Source organism: Phyllobates terribilis, unplaced genomic scaffold (genome assembly GCF_046119375.1).
Source record: "Phyllobates terribilis strain yellow unplaced genomic scaffold, ASM4611937v1 Scaffold_12__6_contigs__length_324123572, whole genome shotgun sequence".
Lineage (NCBI taxonomy): Eukaryota > Metazoa > Chordata > Amphibia > Anura > Dendrobatidae > Phyllobates > Phyllobates terribilis.
In genome coordinates, this window is record NW_027362772.1 from 218,216,713 (window position 1) to 218,239,725 (window position 23,013).

Here is a 23,013-nt window from a genome sequence, read left to right on the forward strand (position 1 = left end):
GAATTTCAGTTATACCATTTTTTTTCAATATGGCTTTTTGATCACTTTTTATTCCATTTGTTTGTGTGTTAGCATAATGAGAAAGCTACATTTTAACTTGTCTTTTTTACAGTGTTCATCATATGAGTTATGGTACAGTATTATAGCTTGGGTCGTTATACAGTTAAATCACGATGATACCAAATGTGTACTTTTTTATTTACTTTCGTTTTTACATAAAATAGTGTTTTAGTGGTGAAATATTATTTTTTTTTATAATATATTTAGATTTTTCTTTTTAATTTTTACATGTTTTTCCTTTTTTACTTAGTCCCTGTATGTGACTTTTACTTGTCTGATTACTGATCTAATATCCCGCAATACTTCTGTACTGCAGGATATTAAATCTGTGCGTTTTACACTGACACTTCATCTATTAGACGCAGCTTATTGCAGGGCCTTATAGCTGGCTGACTCGAAGGCCATTACTTGGCCTTGGGTTGATGGCAACTACTGGCACCCCTTGATCGTGGGGTGTCAATAGGCTTAAAGAGGGAGCCCCTCCCTCAAATAATTATCTAGATACCGCTATTGACAGGGGTATCTAAACAATTAAATGGCCATGATCGGTGCTAATGCCAATCTTGGCCATTGCAGCATGATGTCAGCTGTGATATACCGCTGACTCCTGCTGATGATGGTGCCGACTCTGCTTGTGAGTCGGTGCCATCATCATGTTGTGCTTGTACAGTAGTTTGCGGGTAGTCTTCTCCCGTTGCACCTTACATGTACAGCAGATATTGGGAAGGAAACTGACCTACGACCAGCAATCCAACAGCACGGGAAAGGGATGCCTCCACTCTGAAAAACTGTGCTGTGACACAACACTGTGCTTCGGCATCATGTCATTAAGGGGTGCTGTCATGCTTCTCCTTCAGCCTGCTCCATGCTGTCCTCAGGATGTTCCGGGAACTCTGGTGCCCTATGGGCCACAAATGACAGCCTCAGGGGCCACATATGGCCCTTGGGCTATGTGTTTTAGACCTTTGCTTTATGCTCCGCTATAAATCCCATGATACATTAGTGCAACAACATATTTGCAGTTAGATCCAGTACTATCTCTGCTTGCTGTGGGGACAGTGTGATTTTCCTTCCTTCTGGGTTCCCTTCAATAAGCTAATCTAAGTATATAGTCAGGATGCTGAACCATCATCTACATTAAACCACCTCCTCTGGATCAACACTGTTGGAGAATAGATTGAAGTTGATATTTTTGTGTCCTCTTTAGTGATGGGCGAGCACTAAAATGCTCGGGTGCTCGATGCTCGGGTCGAGTACATTGGAATACTCGGGTGCTAGACCCGAGCAACGAGCTCAATGTAAGTCTATGGGTAACTCGAGCATTTGTCAGGCGGCTCCCCCTGGCGGTCTGCAGAGGACCTAAACATTGCCCAAATCGATGGGAACAATGCTCAAATGGCATGGGAACAGTATGGGGAAGAACCCTGGAAGCATTTCTGGCTCCCAGGTCACTGCTGTCAATAATGTTGTCAGAGATATTACGCCACTTTTACGGACTCACAATAAAACATTCAAAAACTAGACCAAAATGGATTTTCCTGGGAAATATGTTAAGGAACATCCTTTCCAGGGTAATGACTTGTATATAAGGCAAAATAAATAACCAAAAACAAAAATACTCCTCCACACCTTGAGCTATGTTCACACGTAGCGTTTTTGATGCGTTTTTTCACTTTTGTATTGCTTTCAACCGTGACAAATGCATTCACCAGGAAATGTCATTTTAACATTTTACAACCTTATCTGGCCATGTGGTGTGTGAGACATGATCAGACACATCCTGTTTCAATTATGAAGGAGGGACTCTGAAAGTCACAAAGCCTATTTTTATATGGCCATCAGGCGGCCTTTACTATTCTTAAAGGGCCAGCAGTCGGCCCTCACTATTCTTAGAGAACCATCAGCTGGCTACGCTTTGTTGTTCCCATTACTAAAGAGAGGGTCTCCTATACTGTTATTGCGTATGCAGTGAGTGGCAGGGCTGCCCAAAATTTGAACGCACCCCAATAACCCTTTGAAAATTTGGACGCACCCCAATACTCCTTTGAAGAGACTTAGAAGAGGGCCTCCTGAAAACAATGTTCCCATTATTAGGAAGTGGGTCTCCCATACTGTTTGCCTATGAAGTGAATGCAAGGGCTGCCAAAAGTTTGGACCTACTCCAATGCCACTTGGAAGAGATGTAGAGGAGGGCCTCCTGAAAAAAAATGTTCCCATTATTAGGAAGTGGGTCTCCTATTGTGTTTGCCTATGCAGTGAATGCAAGGGTTTCCCAAAATTTGGAGGCACTCCAATGCCCCTTGGAAGAGACGTGCAGGTCAGTGGGCCTCCTGAAAACAATGTTCACATTATTAGGAAGTGGGTCTCCCATTGTGTTTGCCTATGCAGTGAATGCAAGGGTTGCCAAAAATTTGAAGGCACTCCAATGCCCCTTGGAAAAGACGTGGAGGTCAGAGGGCCTCCTGGAAACAATGTTCCAATTATTAGGAAGTGGGTCTCCCATTGTGTTTGCCTATGCAGTAAATGCAAGGGTTGCCAAAAATTTGGAGGCACTCCAATACCCCTTGGAAGAGACGTGGAGGTCAGAGGGCCTCCTGGAAACAATGTTCCCATTATTAGGAAGTGGGTCTCCCATTGTGTTTGCCTATGCAGTGAATGCAAGTGTTGCCAAAAATTTGGAGGCACTCCAATGTCCCTTGGAAGAGACGTGGAGGTCAGAGGGCCTCCTGGAAACAATGTTCCCATTATTAGGAAGTGGGTCTCCCATTGTGTTTGCCTATGCAGAGAATGCAAGGGTTGACAAAAATTTGGAGGCACTCCAATGCCCCTTGGAAGAGACATGGAGGTCAGAGGGCCTCCTGAAAGCAATGTTCCCATTATTAGGAAGTGGGTCTCCCATTGTTTTTGTCTATGCAGTGAATGCAAGGGTTGCCAAAAATTGGGAGGCACTCCAATGCCCCTTGGAAGAGACGTAGAGGGCCTCATGAAAAAATGTTCCCATTAGAAAGAAGCGGTCTCCTATACTTGTAATGCTCATGCACTAAGTGTATGGGCTGGCAAACATTTACCCCTGGGGGGGTATACATGAACTATATTATAGGTATACTGTATAAAAAAAAATTTTACGGGCATCATAAACACCCTTTAAAAAAATTATGTAGGTGTTGCATCAAGGAGCACGGTCACCCTAGTGATGTGGTGGTGGAGGATGAGGCGAAAGAGGAGGACAAGAGCAAATAGCCAAAATCAGGAAGCATATACCCATGTTTGGGTGTGAAAAGGTGCATGGGAATACACCTTCCAAAAAAAGACACTGGATTTGAGTTTATGTTCCGCTGCTATCATTCGTTGGTGTTGAGAAGTCTGGCCCAATCCAGCCCTTGTTCATTTTTATAAGAGTCAACCTGTCAGCATTTTCAGTTAACAGGCAGATGCACTTATCAGTTATAATTCCACCAGCGGCACTAAAAACTCGCTGTGATAAAACGCTAGCGGCATGGCAGGCCAGGACCTCCAAGGCATAGAGAGCCAGTACATTTCACGTATTCAGCTTGGATACCTAATAATTATAAGGCACAGAGGAATCACGGAGGATGTTGGTACGGTCGGCAAGGTACTCCCTCAGCATCTTTCCAAACTTTGCACTCCTTTTGAGAGTACCCCACGCCTCAGGGCCTGTGAGATGGGAGGGGATGAGAAAATTCTCCCAGAGCTTTGACAGTATTTCCCTGCCTCTGCTGGATTGGAGTTGTGTCTCTCTCGCCTGTAGTCCTTGGTTGTCCCATGAAGTGCGACCTCTGCCGCCAGCGTTTTCAGATGGGAAATTTTTTAATAGTTCCGCAACAAGGGCCTTCTGGTACTGCCCCATTTTTGTAGACCTGTCCGCCTCAGGAATAAGAGATATAAATTTCTCCTTGTAGCATGGGTCTTGAAGTGTCACCAACCAGTAATGACTGTCACCCAAAATTTTGAGAATGCGAGGGCCATGGGAAAGGCAGCGTAACATAAACTCAGCCATGTGTGCCAGACTGCTAACAGGCAAGACTTCCGTGTCCTCACCAAGAGGACGAGTGACCATGCTCTCCTCCTCCTCTCTGTCCTCAGGCCATCCAAGCTGAACAGACAGTATGACAGTTGTGCAGGTAGTAACGTCTATAGTGCATGAAACTAGCTCCTGTTCTTCCTCCTCCTCCTCTTTCTCATTGTCACCCAATCCACATTGGGATGAGATGGGGCTGGGCTGTGTGTAATGACCCTGTATGTTTCCTTGCTCCATTTCATTGTGCTCCGCCTGCAATGCATCCTCTTTGATTGTGAGCAGAGAGCGTTTCAGAAGACAGAGAAGCGGGATGGTGATGCTAATTATAGCGTCATCGACGCTCACCATCTTGGTGGAGTCCTCAAAGTTTTGGAGGATGCTACATATGTCTGACATCCATGTCCACTCCTGAGGTCTTATGTGTGGAGTCTGAACTGAATATCGACGGCCTTGTTGATGCTGGTACTCAACAACTGCCCTATTCTGCTCACAAATCCTTCCCAACATCTGCAGTGTAGAGTTCCAACGGGTGGGGACATCACACACCAGTCTGTGAGCTGGAAGCTGCAAACGCTGCTGAAACACGGCAAGGGCGGCGGAAGCTGTAGGTGACTTTCTAAAATGGGCACATAGGCGGCGTACTTTAACAAGCAGATCCGGCAGCTCCGGGTAGGATTTGAGAAACCATTGAACCATGAAGTTAAGCACATGGGCCAGGCATGGTACATGTGTAACACAGGTACTTTAGATGCAGCGACACAGAAACACAGAGCAGCCAATACAGGGTTAATAAACAGGGGAAGTTTATAATATCAGGGTCAATCTCCAGTTTATAATATCAGGGTCAATCTCCACGCAGGGAGTAACAGGGGAAAATATGGGGGAAAACAAGGGAAGTAGCAGGTAAAAGTCTTTAACTGACAGTTCACAGTTTAACTAGATATAGCAGAGTGAAACCGGTTGTAATCGACAGTTTTTACACTTAGCTGACTCTTTTCCTCCACAAGGCAGTTGCCAGCTGATGCCGGTGTTGATTTCTTCAGGCTTCCCCGCCCAAACAATGCTTCGTCTTCTGGCGGCAGCGGGCGGTCCCCGGTTTTACCCACTGAGCCCCTAGTCCATAACACGGCACCTCACGTGCTCGGCTCCACAGACCCTGCGTCTCTTCTACCTCTAATCGGCTTGACTCCTCCAGTCCACTGCACTCGGCTTTTGCTCCCAGTACTGGAGCCAGGAGCACGGACCCTCTCACACTGCTCTCCTGAGCAGGACTCTGCTCTCGCTTTCCCGTGCAAAAGTCCTCGTCTCTCCCTCTCTCTAGCCACGCCACCAGTTTTCCGGTCACCTGACCTCCCAGCTCTTACTCTGGACATGCCCCCAGCTTGCCAGTCACCTGACTCCGGTGCTGGAAGTCAGTCTTCCCCCTGAATCCAGAGGTACGGCCCCGGCAGCTCCAGATACCTTATTCTGAAAGTACTTACACCCCGGTCTTCCCTCTTACACATGTGTGAGCTTGACTAACCTCAAAGCCGCCACCAGGTTCCAGTCATTGTCACACATGACCATGCCTGGCTGTAGATTCAGTGGTGTGAGCCACAGATCTGCCTGCTCTTTCAGAGCTGTCCACAACTTTTCAGCATTGTGCGGTTTGTCACCTAAGCATATTAGCTTCAGCACAGCCTATTACCGCTTGGCCGAGGCAGTGCTGCAGTGCATCCAGCTTGTGACTGATGTGGTCATTTCGGAGATGGAGGCTGAAGAGGAACAGGAGGCTGAGGAGGATGAGGTGCAGGAGCTGTAGACTGTGAAGGCAACCCTGATTTATCCAATCCTTGGCATCGGGAGGACGTGTTCTGCCCAAGGTCCGACTGGGTCCCGGCTTCCACTATGTTAACCCAGTGTGCCGTCAGCGAGATGTACCGTCCCTGCCAACAAGCACTTGTCCACGTGTCCGTGGTTAGGTGGACTTTCCTGGTAACTGCGTTGTTGAGGGCACGGCTAATGTTTTGGGACATGTGTTTGTGTAATGCGAGGACGGCATACCGGGAGAAATAGTGGCAGCTGGGGATCGAGTACCGAGGGACGGCCACCACCATCAGGTTGCGGAATGCTTCCATCTCCACGAGCCTAAAAGGCAACATTTCGAGTGCAAGCAGTCGCGAAATGTGGGAATTTAGTAGTGTGGCCTGAGGGGCGTTGGCTGCGTATTTGCGAATGCGTTCCAAGGACAGGGGTATGGACAACTGAACGCTGCGCTGGGACAAGGACGTGGACGTGCTTCCTGATGCTGCTACTTGAGAGTGTGCAACGACAGGTGCAGGGCAGGAGGCATCTTTGCATGCACCATGGACAGGGGATTGACTTGCATGTCAACAGCGGAAGAAGCAATGGTGCCACCCGCAGACACTGTCCCTGGACCCTGGGGTTCGGCCCACAAAGTCGGGTGCTTTACTGCCATGTGCCTGATCATGCTGGTGGTGGTCAGGCTGGTTGTTTTGCCACCCCTGCTGAAGCTGGCCTGGCAGGTGATGCAAATGGCCTTTTTGGTGTTATCGGCAGAGTCTTTAAAAAACAACCAGACTCGGGAAGACCTAACAGTTGTATTGGTAACTTCCTTCGAGTTGGTGTTACGGGAACGGTTGCCTGCCTTCTGTCTGTGGCCACCACACTGCTTCTTCCTGCCTGTTGGGGTGCTCTGCCTCCTTCCCCCTGTGTGCTGTTGTCCTTGCTCTGCATGTCCTCATGCCAGGTTGGGTCAGTTACTATATCATCCACCACCACGTCTTCCACTTCCGCACCCTGGTCCTCCTCCTGACTTTCTGGCAATTATGTCTCATTATTGTCCACCTCTTGTGACACTTTACCACCGTTGCCTTCGTGTGACCGTGGCTGCTCAAATATTTTCGCATCGCTACATGCAATCTCCTCTTGCCCCTCTTCAAGTGGACCGGGCGAGAGGCCCGAATCTATAAATGGAAAAGTGAACAGCTCTTCGGAGTGTCCAAGTGAGGGATCAGTTGTCTCCGGGCACTCGGCATGGTGGGAAGAAGGAGGATCAGGGTGAGGAATATGCAATCCAGACTCACGGCTACTAAGACTTGACCGTGTGGAAGACAGGGTGGTGGTGGTGGTGGCAAAGTGACTAGAATCATTATCCGCTATCCAACCAACAACCTTTTGACACTGCTCTGGGTTCAATAGTGGTTTGCTGTGGTCCCCTAGGAATTGGGACAGGAAGGTCGGGCGAGAAGATGTGGGTGTTTGTTGTGGCAAAATTTCAGCTTGCCCACGGCCTCGGCCACTGCATGCACCATCACGTCCAGTTCCCCGTCCCTTGCCACGCGCCTTGCCCATTTTAAATGGAGGAAAATATCTTCCACGTTCACTACAAATGGCTGAATTTGGAGCGAAGTTATATGTGATCCGTGTGACGGAGAAAACCCAGTTTTAAATACCTGGCCTGAAGGTAACTATTTTGAACAGCAAACTGGTGTCAAAAACTTCGCTGACACACTGAAAAATGTTTTTAATGGAGGCCAGAAATGGCAGTATTTTCTGAAAACGTATATGTGATCCGTGTGACGGAGAAACCACAGTTTTAAATACCTGGCCTGTAGGTAACTATTTTGAACAGCAAACCGGTGTCAAAAACTTCGCTGACACACTGAAATTTTTTTTAATGGAGGCCAGAAATGGCAGTATTTTCTGAAAACGTATATGTGATCCGTGTGACGGAGAAACCAAAGTTTTAAATAGCTGGATTTTTAGCACTGTAATATGGAAAGGACCTGGCTTTATTCTGCACTGCCAACAAGCAAATGGTGCAGAAAAACGGTGTTCTCTGGATTGCTTCTTAAGCAAATAATGAGGATTAAGATCCAAAAAAAAAATTATTCCTGGCCCCTGAGACCTGGACCTATGTCTAGAAATGTCTAACAGCAGCAGCAGACAGAACTGGAATGGAGCCTCTTATGCTATATGCACTGAAGTCTGCAATATACACTGCCTGCCTGCCTATATACACTGCCTGCCTGATATCTCAGCAGATGGATTAGTCCTCAGAAGGACTGTTTGTTGAGATTGATATCTGTAATATACTTCTGTTCTATCTACACTACCTAATAATCAAGCAAATCTCTCCCTAGCTCAGCAGCACCTCTCCCTACACTGTCTGATTCTGGAGTGACTGTGACGAGCATGGCGACGCCAGGTCTGATATAGACCTGATGACGCTGTGCGGCAAGCCAATCATTGTAATGCCATAGCCAACATGGCTGCGGCATTACAGTAAGTGGCAGGCAATCCCTGCATGTTCATTGACTCTGTAAAGAGCGCCAAACATGTGGGGAGGGGACCCAAGCATCCGCCCGAGCATCTCGCAAGTACTCGGCGAGCTCCGAACATCTCAAGTACTGAGATGCTCGGGCGAGTACCGAGTACTTGCGAGTATGCCCGCTCATCACTAGACCGCTTTCATCACTATTTATTACACTATTTTTATGTTACTGCAAAATAAAGCAAAGCACTACAATCTCAATATGGTTTTGTGACAATTGTGGCAAAGCGTGACATATTGGCAAAGCATGAATCAACCTTTTCTGTCTGTTTCTAGCAAATGCCACCTAAATATTTGCTTCTTCTGGAACATATGCTTCCTCTCTGCCCTTTTTCTTGCTTAGTTATTCTACAAATTTCCCTTTTTTCTTGAGCTTATTGGCAATAGAACAGACCGAGGGCTGCTCCTCCTATCCCTTCAATCTCAGGCTGAAATGAAGACTCCAGATTTTAACTAGGACTCGGTGGAATTGCTGGAATTAAACAGGTTGCGTTAAACAGCCACAACACAGCTTCATATTTCACCTGTCACCCACAATGGGTACATTCATTGGTTTCCAGGTGGTTTGAAATACCAGCGCCTTTCCTCGCAGAATTCCCACATATGTATGGGTTATAAAATATTTTCTTGGGATTTGTAGTTCAGGGAAAATTGAAACTAAAAAAGTTTACACAAACTAAAACAATAGGATTTATAGAAGTACATAAAACAAATGTCTAAGGCTAAGGCACAGTTATAAGAAGTTTTAAGCTATGTGCCCACGATGCAGAAATGCTCCGGATTTTTCCTGAGCGTTTCTGCATCTCCCTGGCAGAAAAAAACGCATGCGGATTGTACATGCGGATTGTACATGCGTTTTCCTGTCAGGGACAAGCGGATGTGAAGCGTTCTTCACATGCATTTCTGCATGCGGGTTGTCAAGCGCTTTCCAATCGATTTTAGCATCACTTGGAAAGTGCTTGTCAACTTGGTCACACTATATAAATCCATGTAAACGGCATGGATTTATATACTGTGACCGAAAGAATGCTAAAAAATAAAAAATAAATATATACTTACCTTCCGATGGCCCCCGGAGTCTTGCTTCACTCTGTCCTGGCTGCCGGCAGATCGCGGTACACTGAAGGACCTGCCGACATCAGCGTCGCATGACCCGTCACATGACTAGGACGTCAGCGCAGGTCCTCCAGTCCATCGCCATCTGCCGGCAAGGGAGGGCAAGCACACCGCGGGCCATCAGAAGGTAAGTATAACATTTATTTTTTATTTTATTCTTTTTTTTACAGTTTTCTATGGTACCCAGGTCCGGAGTTGAGACTCCTCTCCTCTAGACCTGGGTACCATCCGCACATTGAACGCGTGTATTCTGCATGTGCTTATCTAGTGAAACGGAATACATGCGTTCTAATGCAAGTCAATGGCGGCGAAAATGCAGCACTTCCGCAAAATAATTGGTAGTTCTGCGTTTTTTTCCGCAATGATAATCCGCAGCGGAAATTTCCGCAGCATGTGCACAGCACATGCGGATTATCATTGGGGAACATAGCAGACCTTCTACCATGCGTTTTTTAAACGTTTCTGCAGCGTTTTTGCCGCTGCGGAAACGCTTAAAAAACGCATCGCGGGCACACAGCCTTAGACAAGTATCATGATCAAAAACAGTTAGTCGACTAAGAACCTGCAAACAAAAGTCCAACAGGTATGGATTTTATGTTGGCAAATATTATTATGCAATGTTGCACAATGCGAAATTGAGATCTTTATGTCATGTGTCACAATACGAGTAGCCTTAGCCTTATACCCGTCGTATAAGCATTAACTCATTATTATTTTTATTGAAAGAATTTTCCGTATATATATTGTTTTAGAGCCGTACAGTCCTTTTTTTTTTTTACATACAGTACAGACCAAAAGTTTGGACACACCTTCTCATTTAAAGATTTTTCTGCATTTTCATGACTTTGAAAATTGTACATTCACACTGAAGGCATCAAAACTATGAATTAACACATGTGGAATTATATACTTAACAAAAAAGTGTGAAACAACTGAAAATATGTCTTATATTCTAGGTTCTTCAAAGTAGCCACCTTTTGCTTTGATGACTGCTTTGCACACTCTTGGCATTCTCTTGATGAGCTTCAAGAGGTAGTCACCGGAAATGGTTTTCATTTCACAGGTGTGCCCTGTCAGGTTTAATAAGTGGGATTTCTTGCCTTATAAATGGAGTTTGGACCATCAGTTGTGTTGTGCAGAAATCAGGTGGATACACAGCTGATAGTCCTACTGAATAGACTGTTAGAATTTGTATTATGGCAAGAAAAAAGCAGCTAAGTAAAGAAAAACGAGTGCCCATCATTACTTTAATAAATGAAGGTCAGTCAGTCCAAAAAATTGGGCAAACTTTAAATTTGCCCCCAAGTGCAGTTGCAAAAACCATCAAGCGCTACAAAGAAACTGGCTCATATGAGGACCGCCCCAGGAAAGGAAGACCAAGAGTCACCTCTGCTTCTGAGGATAAGTTTATCCGAGTCACCAGCCTCAGAAATCGCAGGTTAACTGCAGCTCAGATTAGAGACCAGGTCAATGCCACACAGAGTTCTAGCAGCAGACACATCTCTTCAACAACTGTTAAGAGGAGACTTTGTGCAGCAGCCTTCATGGTAAAATAGCTGCTAGGAAACCACTGCTAAGGACAGGCAACAAGCAGAAGAGACTTGTTTGGGCTAAAGAACACAAGGAATGGACGTTAGACCAGTGGAAATCTGTGCTTTGGTCTGATGAGTCCAAATTTGAGATCTTTGATTCCAACCACCGTGTCTTTATGCGACGCAGAAAAGGTGAACGGATGGACTCTACATGCCTGGTTCCCACCGTGAAGCATGGAGGAGGAGGTGTCATGGTGTGGGGGTGCTTTGCTGGTGACACTGTTGGGGACTTATTCAAAATCGAAGGCATACTGAACCAGCATGGCTACCACAGCATCTTGCAGTGGCATGCTATTCCATCCGGTTGGCGTTTAGTTGGACCATCATTTATTTTTCAACAGGACAATGATACCAAACACACCTCCAGGCTGTGTAAGGGCTATTTGACCAAGAAGGAGAGTGATGGGGTGCTACACCAGATGACCTGGCCTCCACAGTCACCAGACCTGAACCCAATCGAGATGATTTGGGGTGAGCTGGACCGAAGAGTGAAGGCAAAAGGGCCAACAAGTGCTAAGCATCTCTGGAAACTCATTCAAGATTGTTGGAAGACTATTTCCGGTGACTACCTCTTGAAGCTCATCAAGAGAATGCCAAGAGTGTGCAAAGCAGTCATCAAAGCAAAAGGTGGCTACTTTGAAGAACCTAGAATATAAGACATATTTTCAGTTGTTTCACACTTTTTTGTCAAGAATATAATAATTCCACATGTGTTAATTCATAGTTTTGATGCCTTCAGTGTGAATGTACAATTTTCAAAATCATGAAAATACAGAAAAATCTTTAAATGAGAAGGCGTGTCCAAACTTTTGGTCTGTACTGTATATTATAATATACTTATTGGAATCTCAAGAAATGAAAATCAACTAATAGCAATAGCAAATTTATTAGAATAGAATAAATATTTCATAGAATTTTACAAGGATTAGTTTTCTCCAGAATGCAGATTTTTTGCAATTTACTTCCACGTGAATTCAGCAATATGGTGGCCAGCTTCAGGCTGACAATCTACTGAGAGGTAGAGGGTTGGCAAAAGGTTAAAATAAAATAGTAATAGTACCTCAATGCTCACTTGTCCTGATACCAATCCAACATGCCGTCCAGTTCTCTTCATCTCTTCTTTTAGCCTTCCCTCGCACATTCCTTGTTGTCCGCATCCTCTTTGACTTTCTTCACTACATGCCAGGTCTTCTAGCACTGAGCGAGGCCTCTGACATCATTGCGTGCCATCACGGGGCATGTCATGATGTCACAAAGTGCATCCCCAGAGGCGCTGACTAAGCCTAGTGCGACGCACGATGAGCAGTGACTTCAGGGGCCTAGTTAACACCAGAAGCCCCTATGCAGAGTGAGTAGGGCCAGCTACGTACTATTACGCACGCTGCGATCGTGCCCGTACACAAGTGGTGCGGGGTGATCGCCGCCGTGTGTCAGCTGATTGTCACAGCTGACACCCGGTGCTATGTGTCAGGAGTGGTCCCGCACCGCTGCTGGCACAATAACCCCCGCAATGTCATGACAACATCCGGGTCACCAGACAGCAGGAAGTTACTTCTCCCGGAGTGCAGCGCTGACAGGCTGCAAGGCATAGGGAGCTGCTGCTCTCTATACTATACAGCTGATCAAGCTGCAAAAAGTGAAAGTCCCATAGTGAGACAAAGTGTAACAGTAAAAAAAAAGTGCCAGAAAGTGAAAAAATAAATAAATAAATAAATAAATTGTAAAAATATAAAAAAAAAAGAAATCCCCAAAAAATAAAAATATATTGTACCCATAATATTTATTTATTATGAAAAAAATAAAAATAAACCAATAAAAGTATACATATTTGGTATCGCCGCGCCCGGAACGACCTGATCTATAAAACTGTTCCACCAGTTAACCCCTTTAGTGAACACGGTAAAAGAAATAAATAAAAACAAAGCAAAAAACAATGCTTTATCATCATACCGCCAAACAAAAAATGGAGTAAAACGCGAAAAAAAGATGAATGCAAATAAAAATGGTACCGCTGAAAACATCACCTTGTCCCGCAAAAAGCAAGCCACCATACAGCTCCATCATCCGAAAAATAAAAAAGTTATAGCTCTGAGAATAAAGCGATGCAAAAACATTTCTTTTTTCTATAAAATAGTTTTTATTGTGTAAAAGCGCCGAAACTTAAAAAAATATATAAATATTGTACTGCTGTAAACCTACTGACCCAAACAATAAAGCTGCCTTATCAATTTTACCACAAGCTGAATGGCATAAAAACATTTTAAAAAAACAATTCCGGAATTGTTGGATTTTGTTTATTCTGCCTTTCAAAAATCAGAATAGAAAGCGATCAAAAATGTCACATGCCTGAAAATGGCACCGATAAGAACGTCAACTCATCCCGTAAAAAACAAGCTGTCACATGACTCTGTCAGCCGAAATATGGAAAAATGATAGCGCTCAAAATATGGCGATGCTAAAACTAGTCTTTGACAACTGTCAATCATAAAAAAACAATATGAATCTGGCATCGCTGTAATCGCACCGACCCGAAGAATAAAGTCGTCTAATCACTTATACCACATGAGGAACGGCGTAAATAATAAACTCTATGGTTAGGGTTGTGCTAGGCTTAGGGTTGTGCTAGGGTTAGGGTTGGGCTAGGGTTAGGGTTGGGCAAGGGTTAGGGTTGAGCTAGGGTTAGGGTTGGGCAACAGTTAGGGTTGGGCTAGGGTTAGGGTTGGGCTAGGGTTAGGGTTGGGCTAGCGTTAGAGTTGGGCTAGGGTTAGGGTTGGGCTAGGGTTAGGGTTGGGCTAGGGTTAGGATTGGGGTTAGGGTTTGGTTGGGGTTGGGATTTTTACAAAAGTAAAGAAAAAAAAATGACAACAATATGGCGAATAGTGTTGAGCGCAAGTGCTCGCTATTTGAGTTCGCATCGGGTGCTCGGGTATGCACCGAGTATAGCAGATGCTCGAGTGACAAACTCGAGTCACCGCCCCATATGTTTTGCAGCTGTTATACAGCCAAAAAACCTCACAGATATTGCCTGCCATGCACGAGCGTTCCCCGCATGTTTTTTTTGGGTGTCTAACCACCGTGAAGCATGCGGGGTGGGGACTCGAACATGTCACTTGAGCACCCGCGATACATGGTGCATACCTGAGTACACGATGCAAATTCAAGTAGTGAGCACTTGTGCTCAAGACTAATGACAACTTATTCAATATGATGACCTAATGTCCTAATGTTATCAAATTCTGTGTCGTACCTCTGCGTTCAAAATGTTCACTATACCCCTTGATTAAATCCTTGAGGGGTCTAGTTTCCAAAATGGAGTCACTTCTGGGGGGTTTCCACTGTTTAGGTGCGTCAGGGGCTCTCCAAACGCGACATGGCGTCCGTTCTTGATTCCAGCCAATTTCGCGTTCAAAAAGTCACACAGTGCTCCTTCCCTTCTGAACCCTGTCGTGAGCCCAAACAGTGTATTTTCCCCATATATGGGGTATCGGTGTATTCAGGAGAAATTGCACAAAAGTTTTTGGGGTCCATTTTCTTTTACCTTTGTGAAAATAAAAAATTTGGGGCTAAAGCATCATTTCTGTGGAAAAAGTTTGATTTTTTTTATTTTCACGGCGCCATGTTATAAACTTCTGTGAAACACCTGGGGGTTCAGAGTGCTCACCACATATCTAGAGAAGTTCCCTGAGGGGTCTAGTTTCCAAAATGGTGTCACTTGTGGGGGGTTTCCACTGTTTAGGTACATCAGAGGCTCTCCAAACGCAACATGGTGTCCTCTAATTATTCAAGCAAATTTTACATTCAAAAAGTCAGATGGCGCTCCTTCCCTTCCGAACCCTGCCATGCACCCAAACAGTGGTTTTCTCCCACATATGGGGTATCTACTTACTCAGGAGAAATTGCACAACAAATGGTATGGTGCAATTTCTCCTGTTACCCTTATGAAAATGCAAAATTGGGGGCTGAAAAACATTTTTGTGGGAAAATTGTGAAAATTTTATTTTTATGGCTCAATGTTATAAACTTCTGTGAAGCACCTGGGGGATCAGGGTGCTCACCACACACCTAGATAAGTTCCCTGAGGGGTCTAGTTTCCAAAATGATGTCACTTGTGGGGGGTTTCCACTGTTTATGCACATCAGGAGCTCTCCAAAAGCAACATGGCTAATTATTCAAGCAAATTTTACATTCAAAAAGTCAAATGGCGCTCCTTTCCTTCCGAACCCTGCCGTACGCCCAAACAGTGGTTTTCTCTACATATGGGGTATCGGTGTGCTCAGGAGGAATTGCACAACAAATTTTGGGGTCCATTTTTTAATGATACCCTTGCAAAAATAAAAAATTGGAGTCTAAAGTAATATTTTTGTGAAAAAAAATAAATGTTCATTTTTTTCTTCCACATTCCAAAAATTCCTGTGAAGCACCTGAAGGGTTAATAAACTTACTGAATGTGGTTTTGAGCACCTTGAGGGGTGAAGTCTTTAGAATGGTGTCACTTTTGGGTATTTTCTGTAAAAAAGGCCCCTTAAAGTCACTTCAAATGTGATGTGGTCCCTAAAAAAAAATTGTTGTAAAAATGAAAAATCGCTGGTCAACTTTTAACCCTTATAGCTCCCTAACAAAAAATAATTTGGTTCCAAAATTGTGCTGATGTAAAGTAGACATGTGGGAAATGCTATTTATTAACTCTTTTGTGTGACATATCTCTCTGATTTAAGGGCATGAAAATTCAAAGTTTGAAAATTGCAAAATTTTCAAATTTTTCGCCAAATTTCTGTTTTTTCTCAAATAAACGCAAGTGATTTCAAATAAATTTTACCACTTTCATGAAGTAAAATATGTCACAAAAAATAATCTCAGAATCAGTGGGATCCATTAAAGCGTTGCAGAGTAATTACCTCATAAAATGACAGTGGTCAGAATTTTAAAAATTGGCCTGGTCATTAACGTGAAAACCACCTTGGGGGGTAAAGGGGTTAATCAACATGGTGAGAAGCTGGCCTGTGACGTCATTGGACTAGTCAGGTCTCTCCCTATAGTCTCGACTGGATTTTTAAACTATGTTTTCTCTGAAGCGCCAAAGCGTTCCACAGTAACTACACTTGTGCAGCCAAGCTATGACTCTTGCTACATATAGTTCAGGCAGCATGAATCTAACAACAGATTCCCATTCTGAGCTAAGCATTTCATCTGTATAGCTTCTCATGGATGTGTGTCTCTGTCTGACCCTGTCCTGCTCTGCCCTTATTCACATTGATGTCGTTTGACACATGGTAAGGTTTTAATACTAGAGACAGGGTAGGACCGTCCCAATGGGTACACATTGTCATGATGGGATAGCTTTTATCCTTTTTTGATCAAAATAGCATTATCTAAGTACGCTATGTTATTTACATGTACTATTACTATTTACTTTCTGTAGGGTATATGCTCATTTTGTTTTTTACTTGGGTTTTTTCTATTCAAAGATGGGCAAAGCTAGATGTGTGCCCTTATCAAAGATGGCCATCACTGCTGTGTCCTTGTCTTTGAATTTGTTAAAGATGTTTTAGTATGTTGTGCACATGGATGTGTGCGTATCTGTATAAGGCTGGTGTCGCATATTGTTTGCCACTATGTTCAGTGGCTCCATCTGAACCCTCGCGAAACAGGATTAGGGCTTGTGCGCCATTGACTATAATGAAGCAGACACAGCTTCATTTTCGACCGTATACTCCTAGTTGAGGCAGGCAGGAAGACGTAGCTTCCAAAATGGAGCGTATTACCAGGATAAGTTATGCTCTCTGCTTGACAACCACATATCTTGGCAAGAGCCCAATTTCTGCTCCCATAGAGTCAACATTCCCCCCCAGAAGTGACAGTGACTCCCCGGCGCCTATGCAATAGAACCCTGCGGCGCAGAGCACGCAGAGACGGGGCCGGGAGGAAGCAAAGCGCACTCTATGTGAGCGGTGCTTTGTGCATGCCCGGGAAGTCAGGGAGCACAGTGCACATCACAGGGCCCTGTGACATGCAGGGGAGGGGGGAATATGATAACAAATCATATAGGCGGGGATTTGGGGGAATAATAAGCACATAGGCGGGGATTTCTTGGCGACTGGGGAATGCCAAGCATGTGCAAAATGGAGTTTATAAAAACAGGTTTCTCTGCAATCAAACCTCTGCTATGCGCCATACAGGTATGTATAGATTTACATTTCTATACCCTGTATGCCCATAGTAGAGGCTGATATTGCCCAGGAGGTTGACAGATTCTCTTTAAGAAATATAGTGCTGAATAAAGAGTGCCATCAGACTGTTGTAACAAGTGCTATTCCAAAGTAAAGGAGACGTTACTAAAAAGTTACAAGCCTTGTGCAAAGTGTCATGAGCTCAAGCATTGTGCTGCCAGCCCACCATTGTTATTTATACCAGCTATATGTAACACCTGCACAGGGAATTGTCAGGGCAACTACTGGTATACTGGAACTTACAGACGCTAAGAAGAGCTTTGCAGCTGCTGCTAAACAGGGACCTACAGACATTAACCGTTTTCCCCCTGAGCTGCAGTGGACTACAATTCCCAGGGACCCTTGTTTCAGTCAGATGACACAGCCTGGAAGGATAGAAGGAGAGAGAATGGATTGGATGAGGAGGGACTTGGGGGAGGGAGCTGGGCAGGAAGTGAAAGTGAAAGTTCAGAGAAAGAAAGAGCGTGGCAGCTTGCTGTGAGGGACGGAGTGGTGTGGATCTGCATTCCTCTACGCTGCTGAGTGTGGCGGCCCCCTCTGAGATACCCGCGCTGCTGGAGAGAGCGCGGTCTTGTCACCCTCTGAAGCAAGTTACATCCAGGACTCGGAGAGATCTACCGGCACTCCCACCGTATGAAGGCCTGAATCCTGCCGCCCCCAGCTGGTGTCCAGAGAACCATCTGACACACAGTGAGTACCCTTCTGAGACTTGTGGTTCTACCAGCGATATTTACAGTGAGTACACTAAAACCCAGATTATTGACATTAATATTCATCTAAGTGCACCAACTGTTCTCATTTGCGCGCCAACATCCGCGGCAACTGGGCCCCAACGTTTGGACTGAGTTAATACAAAAAGGGAAAACCTGCTACTTTATATGTGCAGGGTCGGAGTAGAAGTAGATTGTGATGTGTATATGACTTTTAAAGAGCACTATTACATGTATTGTATGTTATTCCTTTAAACCCACCTCAATTCTGCTGCATAGCAATAAACCTGTTAAACGGTTTTACTCCTGTTCCCTGTGAGTGTGTACTGTGCTGTGGCAGGGGCTTCCCGAATCAGCCCCTGGCAGAAGATAACAGTCCTTCTGCAGTCCCAGAGAAAGAGCTCCAATCAGGATTTGGGTGGAGGCTCTGCGCCCTAGAGAGGTGAGACCCCCCCATAACACCCAGTGTACCGTGGTAGCCCTAAAGGGGTGTTACATACATATCTCTGTTCAAAATAGCCTATTAGTTCTGCTGAGCCTGTTACATCAAGCTTGTTGCCTTGTTGATGTGAAGGTTAGAATTGAGCAAAAGCAGTACGAATAAATGGACACTTCCTATCAGACTGGTGGAGGTGGAGTAAGGGTATGTGCACAGTACACACTATCTTTTAAACTCAAGTGAACCCACCGCTGGCAGTGTTTTTTCTGAAGCATCTTTTTTTTTATATTTTTTGCAGCATTTTTTTTTACTTTTATGTATTTCAATAGGACCAGGAGAAAAGGGTTGGTTGGTATGTGCATTTCTCTTAGGTTCCTGCCTTATACTGTGTAAATATGACGCCTCTACTCAAAAAGCCCTTTTCTTTACCCTGGGAGATGGGGGACTCGGAGTCGGGTCCTGTGATGGAGAGATGGGGTGCAGCCGTGGCCCGGACCCGCTCCGTGCTCAGGGCCGTCACATTAAAAAGGATGGTGTGGGCTTATCCGGGTTGAGTGGCTGATTACGACTATGCCACCTGTGGTACCTGGTGAAGGCCACCAGCGCTGCCGCAGTCCACTGAGGCCTGGTGTTAGGGCAGCTGGCGTTGTTACTACTCCCCACAGGCGTAGCAGGGCCTCGGGGCAGAGAGACAGGATGGAGGGGGTAGTAGTAGAGGAGAACGGGTGCCGCGTCGTGCGGTGTAGCGCAGAATAAACAGTCCGGAGGCCATAGGGGTGAACTTCCAAGGCTTTACTCACATTAGAGATGGCAGTAGGAAGGCGACTCCCTGCTCCCCGCGGAGTCCTGCGGTCACCAGGGACAGGGATCCGCAACCTCCAAGCAAGTCCAGCATTCAATCGGGACCCCGCACCAGAGTGTTCCTGAACTACAGACCGTATCCTCTCCTGTCTGTGTGTGTGAATAGGCTGGGTCTCCCTCTGAGCTCCTCTCAGAACAAGGGCACGGGTGGCAGCTCCGCTCCTTCCGATACCCGGTGGGATCCTAAGCGCCTACCGGGCTTTCCCGACCAGGACATGGAGTAGCAAGGTCGGGTGTCGGGGGCCGGTACCCCTCTTGCAGCTGGACTCCCTCTGAATATATCAGGTGGTGAGGACAGGTGGCGTACGCCGCTCCGTCTGCATCCTCCCTGGGATCCATTTGCTGTGGAGCTACACTCTTAAGCTCCGGGCCTTCTTGGTCGTGGTCCTTGACCAGGTTGAGACAATCCTCGTCTGCAACCTGCCCCTCGTCCCAAGGCCGGGGTACGAGGGCTGTGTCCCCATCCGCTGCAGGTCCACACAGGATCCACTTTCAGGGTAGGAGATCACAGTACATGACAGCCAGGCAAGTTGACTAACCAGGACCGTCAAAGAACTAAACTACAAGGACCAAGAACCAAGATGGCATTTTATTAAATATGAAATTTACAGTGTCACTAAATTGTGAGTCCTCCACCCTCACCCACTAACTGGTTCCCCTAACTCTTGGTTCCCCAGTCTCCCTGTAACCAGGAGGGCAGCACCTAGTGCCTTCTAGCCCCCTCTGGTGGAGAAATGTGGTGTTGGGTGCAAAGGTTGGGTCCCGACCATCACGCTGTTCTTACCTCAGAGGAGGAACACTACACTCTATTAGAGAAGTGCAGCATCCCTGTGGCGGTCAAACCCTCAGGGGCGCCACAAATAAGTAAGTCAGGCAGTTTGGTAGCAAGGAACTGTGCATTTTCTCTGCTCCATTGAGTCCCCAGGTGTTTGGGGTGACTGTGGCTAATCACCTGCAATGTTCAGGTATGGTAAAAAGGGCAGAGAGTCCACAAGCTGAGTCCACCTCTTTGCTCCTGGGAAATCTGCTGTGAGTAAAGCAATTGTTTTTTGGGGGAAGCTGTGCACTAGGCCCACCAGCTCTTGTAGGTCAGGATTTGAGTGTGTAGTTAGTGACCAGACCCCCTAGGATTTTATTTTGTATATATTGTGTTTTTCTTTGCTGATTTATATACAGAACCAATAAAACAGGTTACATCCAGTTACATTAAACTTGTCTGGTGTGAACTGTGTCTCATTGTGCCTGAAACGCCCATCTTACCCAGGAGAAGGTGATCCCGTAAGCTAAATCGCTAATATGTTACATATGGTAGAGTTTGCGCTGACACAAAAAAATCAAGCAAATTGTATGTCGTGGGTTAAATCTGTTGCATGTGCAAAACCAAACATTGCTGCAGACATGGAGGAACTTGTTAAGTAGTTGATACTTGTAAACATTAATCAGCAAGAAACTAACCATTTGCTTAAGGAGTATCATAGAATCTGTATCTCCTCATCGGACAGTGCTAGCTTCATTGCAGAAAATGACGCTGAAGGATGATGTGGAACCATTTCTCAATATTTTTGAGAGACCTGGAGAGAGGAACTTCTAGCAGACCAGTTGGTGGATACAGTTGCTCCCTTTCACAATGGGGAGCCCCAGGTGTACTTTGATTTAAAGAGGTTGTCCACTACTTTTAGATTGATGACCGATCGTTAGGATAGGTCATCAATGTTTCATCGGCTGGGGTCCGACATCCGGCATCCCCCTCCGATGAGCTGTTATTGGTGTAGGTGGCAGGCGGGTGGCCGGAAGTATTCACTTGCTGAGCTGCTCTGACTTCTGATAGTGGCTGCCGCTGGGTACTCCACATCTGCCTCCGATTGATTTGAATAGGAGTCGGATGTGCAGTACAAAGCCTCAACCACTACCAGAAGACAGAGCAGCTTGGCAAGTGAGTACTTCCGGCCCTGGACACCAGTAACAGCTGATCGGCTGTTATGATACTGGCATACTACTGCTGGAAACCAGTGTCCGAAGGAGCACGAGTAGGAACAGCAAGCGGTAGTGGAAGTTCTTGGAGTTAGCAAAAGGAGTTGTAGAAAACAATCTGTAGATAGGTGAGAACAGTCTGGGTAAGAATGTTCAGGAGCTGGAGACTGAAACTAGGCTAACAGCTAGACACAATACTCAAGCAATGAGTGAGAGATCCATACGGCTTTAAGTAGGACCAAACAGGAAACAAGATGGATCCTGCTTGTTCAGAATCTGCCATCTTAGTAAAGGGCAATTGCAGAACCCAACAGCAGCCTCCTGTGATAAGGAGTGAGATTGCAGCACAATTATTAAGGTGAACAATAGCAGCCGCTAGTGGTAAAACTGTAGAAGGACAATAGGAAATCTGACATCTGCAGGGGTGCCGGGTGTTGGACCCGGGCCGATCTGACATTGATGTAAAAGTAGTGGACAACCTCTTTAATTAAGTAAGATGTCAGACAATAACAAATTTAAAGGGTGAAGTTCTTGCTCGCTTAGCTGTTACACCTGCTTTTACACCGATGGGAGAACTATGCCTTCAAGTCGCTGCGTGAGTACTGTGCCATGAAGCCTCTGTGTGTACTTTGCACTGCCGCCTGTGGAAGTACTATTCCAAAAAGTCTCTGTGCATTCTGCAGCTGTGTCTATATGAGTATGGGACCTAAAAAATAAATCTACTCTGAAGCCATGTCTTTGCCATTTGTGTGCCAAAACAAATTTTACTGTACCGCTGTGTCTGTGCTCATCAAGAGAATGCCAAGAGTGTGCAAAGCAGTCATCAAAGCAAAAGGTGGCTACTTTGAAGAACCTAGAATATAAGACATATTTTCAGTTGTTTCTCACTTTTTTGTTAAGTATATAATTCCACATGTGTTAATTCATAGTTTTGATGCCTTCAGTGTGAATGTACAATTTTCATAGTCATGAAAATACAGAAAAATCTTAAAATGAGAAGGTGTGTCTAAACTTTTGGTCTGTACTGTACACTTCAACTGTGAGAGACAAAATCTAAAAAAAATTCAGAAAATCACATTGTATGATTTTTAAATTGCATTTTATTGTATGAAATAAGTATTTGATCACCTACCAACCAGCAAGAATTCTGGCTCTCACTGACCTGTTAGTTTTTCTTTAAGAAGCCCTCCTACTCTACACTCATCACCTATATTACCTGTATAACAGATACCTGTCCACACAATCAATCAATCACACTCCAACCTCTCCACCAAGGCCAAGACCAAAGAGCTGTCTAAGGACACCAGGGACAAAATTGTAGACCTACACAAGGCTGGGATGGGCTTCAGGACGATAAGCAAGCAGCTTGGTGAGAAGGCAACAACTGTTGGCACAATTATTAGAAAATGGAAGAAACAAAAGCTGATTGTCAAAAACTTATTTCATGCAATAAAATGCAAATTAATTATGGAGAAATCATACAATGTGATTTTCTGTTTTTTTTTTTTTTGTTTTTTTTTAAGATTCTGTCTCTCACAGTTGAAGTGTACCTACAATAAAAATTACAGACATCTCCAATTTTTGTAGGTGGGAAAACTTGCAAAATCGGCAGTGTATCAAATACTTATTTTCCCCTCTGTATATGCCTGCTGGAAAAAAACA

General features: G+C 45.1%; 1 protein-coding gene across 1 annotated transcript in view; it reads left to right on the forward strand.

Moving 5' to 3' along the window:
* Positions 1–23,013, forward strand: part of TECTA (tectorin alpha) — a 171,274-nt gene that overhangs the window by 34,328 nt on the left and 113,933 nt on the right. The gene's annotated exons all lie outside the window — the stretch shown is intronic.